We start from the raw sequence: 4,682 nt of genomic DNA on the forward strand, positions 1-4,682 counted from the left end.
GTGTTTTTCATAATAACCCTAAATAGGAAGCATTCTAAACATCCACCGACTGATGAATAGATAAATGAGTTATAACCATAGAATGCAATATTAGTGCATATTAATAGTAATAGGAAAATGAAGGACAGATTCAAGCCACAACACGGATAAACCTTGAGAACATCACGCTAAGAGCAATAAGCCTGTTACAAAAGATGACTCCATCTGTAGAAATTGACCAGAATAGGCTAAATTCAGAAGCCTGAAGTAGATTAGCGGTTGCCTGGGGCTGTGAGGTAGGGTGGAGAGTGACTGCCAATGGGTAAGGGGCTTCCTTCAGGGAGGACAGAAATATTCTAAACTTAGGACGTGGTGATGTCGCTTTCCCTTTCCGCTTTCCTGCGCTGGAGAAGGAAACGGCAGCCCGCTCCAGTGTTCTTGCCTGGAGACTCCCGGGGACGGCGGAGCCTGGCGGGCTGCCGTCTCGGGGGTCACTGCGAGTCGGTCACGACTGAAGCCACTTAGCGGCAGCAGTGGCAGACGGTGCGCAACTCTGCCAATGTACTAGAACCATTGACTTGCATGATTTAAATGGATGAGTGTGTGACATGTGAATTATTTCTCAATAAAGCTGTGAAAAATAGTGGTAAATTGAATGACTCTTATAAGGAGGCGAATTGAACAATGCAAACTCATCAACTGTGCACTGGTGTTTTTAAAGAAAACATGGAGGGTAAACGAGTAAGTACAAGAACAAGCTATATGTGAGCACATAATTACCACATCTAAGGGTATCTTTTTTATCATTTCAAATATTTTTTAGCCTTTTATCCAACAATTTTGGTGATATGAAAATTAATACATGAAGAGCTCTCTTAGCTCCCAAGTCAGATAAGAATGCATTTCTCATTTCTTTGCCCTTAATTTAAGGCTTATTTTGGATATTTAAAAACGGAATAGTATGTTTCCTTCAATTATGAAAATGAACTTTAAGCAGGGAAGCCTGGAGTGCTGTAGTTCATGGGGTCGGAAAAAGTTGGCACAACTTAGCGACTGAACAACAGCATTATTAAAAATCCCACATTCACAAATTATAAATAGTGACCTTCTCAGCGTTAAAGTGCTGAAGGAAATGAATATTTTAACAGAACTTTCACTCTATGGACTTTACGATAGGAAACACAAGTGCATTTTAAGGCAAATTCCCCCACTGTATAAATGACTCTCTGGGAGCAAGTTAAGCGTTACATTAACTTTTTTGATAGAGTAGTAATTGAAATTACACCCTAGTGACTTAGAAAGTTACCTTCCAAAGCTGCTCAAAGAATCAAAATGGAGAAGCACAGCTCAGCTGAAACAAGAACTCCAGGGGCCGACCTAGCCAGGGCCAAATAAAGATGTGCACCGTGGCCTACTGCCTGCCTGCAAGCCCCTGCTGCCCTCTTTCATCTCGCCTCCGCCAACAGGTCAGATCCTTGTCTACGGTATTTTAAATGACAGAAAAACCTGTGAGGTAGGTTAATGCTCCATAGCTGAGGAAACTGAGGCTTAGCAGGGCCAGGAGGCCTAGAGAATTATTAACAAGTGGTAGAAATCCTCAGGAAAAGGAGGAGGAGAACGGGGCAGCAGAGGATGAGGCGTTGGGATGGCATCACGGAATCAATGGACAAGAGTTTGAGAAAACTCTGGGAGACGGTGAAGGAGGGCAGCCTGGCGTGCGGTAGTCCACCGGGTTGCAAAGAGAGTGGGACACGACTTCGCGGCTTTACAACAACAACCGCAATAAATCCTCAGACTCAGGAAACCCAGTGAAGTGAAGGGAAACGTGCTAGGAAGTGTTCAACAGCTGGTTTCTCCCCCTTGAGCTCTAACTTAGAGTGCTTGCCCATTTCCTGAGTGCTTCCTACCATAGTGGGTTTCAAGCCACCAAAGTGATTTCATGGGCACACACTCTGGGCTGATAGTTGGCTGTCATATTCTTCCTTCAGCATTTTTCTATCATTAAAAAAAAAAAAAAAAACTGACTCCACAATCTTTAAAATTACCATCGCCCCCACTTCCCCAAATGCTGGAGGGATTGCACAAGTCAGCACCCCCCCATGCACCCCCTTCCCGCTTGGCCACAACCACAAAGCTGTGGCACCTTTCCAGGGTTGCCATCACCCCGCCTACCACCACGGTGGGTCCTTGCTGCCATCTGACTGATAAGGAACCGATTCCAGACCCCATCCCTGTGCCTGCCTCACGTGACTCAGTCTGGGGGCACTGTCTTGGTTTGAGGGCCTTGGGAGGGGATCCCAGGAAACACCAGCGTGAGCAGGGAAACAGGACCAGGCGGTGAAGGAAACTCATAAAGCCTGTTGCCATTTAACCAGAACCTGCACCCCAACACTGGAAGCTAGTGGACACACATGAGATGAACCTCCTGCCCCCAGGGGTGACAGAGCTGGGGGTCCTTATCTATTCACTGTCTGCGATTGCAGGCACTGTCAGGAGGCACAAATCCCCTGGCACCTCAGGTCTTCCCCCAATGCAGGCAGACCAGGCTCTGGTGGCTAAAAAAGCCAAAGCCAGAGGCTGGCCTGGGGGCAGAAAAGGTTCAGCTGAGGGCATATGGGCTCTGCCTACAGACCTGATGTGCCCCGAGTACTGTGAATGCTGCTGACTGTTTTCCATCAGTTATGGACAAAGTCTGAAATGTAATTATAAGTACAGAAGGGAATGCAAGTTCTTGATAGTATAAAGATAAAACTTGAAATAGTAACATGGGTGGAAGAGAGTATAGGGACACTAACTTCCTCATCTCCCTTTGCAGGGAGCCAATGGGTAATATGTAAATTTATAAATAATGACTTAGGTAAATAATTTAAAACTCACAAAATCTTCCACTGTTAAAAGTAAAAGTATGTAATTTTTAAAATTAGCAGTTGAAAGAAAAGATAAAATTTTATTCTTTGAAAAGATGTTTTTTATGGTTGATGGGTCAGGATATATGTTATTTAGAGTTAAAAAGAACCAGAAGAACTAAAAAAGAACTAAAAACAAACTTAATTGTATTAATAGCTGGGGGAGACCTGGGTTCGATCCCTGTGTTGAGAGGATCCCCTGGAGAAGGGAAAGGCTACCCACTTCAGTATTCTGGCCTGGAGAACTCCATGGACTGTATAGTCCATGGGGTCACAAAGAGTTAGACACAACCGAGTGATGAGCTTTCACTACGGAGAAGGCGATGGCACCCCACTCCAGTACTCTTGCCTGGAAAGTCCCATGGACAGAGGAGCCTGGTAGGCTGCGGTCCATGGGGTCACGAAGAGTCAGACACGACTGAGCGACTTCCCTTTCACTTTTCACTTTCATGCATTGGAGAAGGAAATGGCAACCCACTCCAGTGTTCTTGCCTGGAGAATCCCAGGGATGGGGGAGCCTGGTGGGCTGCCATCTATGGGGTCACACAGAGTCGGACACGACTGAAGTGACTTAGCAGCAGCAGCAGCAGGGTATGGCACCAGGTGAGACCTAGGTGAGTAGGGAGGATGCAGATACTTTTAGCATTTTCTGCTTTCTTTTGATTTTAAACCACTGGTATGAGTAAATTTCATAACAGACAAAACAAATGCAAATAAATCAGAGCCTATTACAAAGAATAGCTGTGAAACATCCTTAAAAAGAATACTGCTGCTGCTGCTAAGTCGCTTCAGTTGTGTCTGACTCTGTGCGACCCCATAGACGGCAGCCCACCAGGCTCCGCCATCCCTGGGATTCTCCAGGCAAGAACACTGGAGTGGGTTCCCATTTCCTTCTCCAATGCATGGAAGTGAAAAGTGAAAGTGAAGTTGCTCAGTCGTGTCTGACTCTTCGCGACCTCATGGACTGCAGCCTACCAGGCTCCTCTGTCCATACATAGGAGTTAAAAAGAGAGAGGCAGAATATATATGTACCCGTTAAAAAACGATCAGGATTTATTGAGTGAAGTTAGTAAATTAAACAGTAGTAAGCATAGCATCCAAATTAGGGAAGTGAAAAAAGTACTCTGTGTATGTAACACACCCACGTGTAAGTCTGTCTGGAAAGGCACATGTCAGTTTGAACAGACCTGCCAGGAAACCGCGCCTTTTCCTTTCTCTCATTTGTAACTCAGATGGTCACCCGCACGCCAGCACGTTGGAGCCCCGGGCTCCTGGAGAAAGCCGACTCTGAGGACTGGCTGCAGACTCGCCGAGCGGGCGTCGGGGGATTCTAGAATCTACAGCTTTCCCCTTGAAGTGCTAGTGGTTTGGGACCACCTTCCTCCACACGTGACAGCGCAGCTGTGCGAACACGCAGGGTGGAAAGCACGGCAACGCAGCGTTTGCACGTCCACACACCCCCCAGTGCACGGCGCGGGGAGGTGTGCGCTCCCGACGAGCGTGCACACACACCTACCCGGCACGCACACTTCCGGCCTCACCTTGGGAAGCCAGTGGGGGACCCAGGACTTCAGCCCGTCTTCCACAGCAGCGACCCGCGGGCGTGCACCTGACACCATCCAAAGGCGACTATTTCCCCCCGCCTCCCGGCCGAACCCCACTTTCCACCCGGGCCCACCCCCCAAGCCTCTGGCCTCTGGGGACCCCGAGGCCCCGCCCACCCCGCGCCGCCCGAGGCCCCGCCCACCCCGCGCCGCCCGAGGCCCCGCCCACCCCGCGCCGCCCGAGGCCCCGCCC

Source organism: Oryx dammah, unplaced genomic scaffold (genome assembly GCF_014754425.2).
Source record: "Oryx dammah isolate SB20612 unplaced genomic scaffold, SCBI_Odam_1.1 HiC_scaffold_4, whole genome shotgun sequence".
NCBI classification, from domain to species: Eukaryota; Metazoa; Chordata; class Mammalia; order Artiodactyla; family Bovidae; genus Oryx; species Oryx dammah.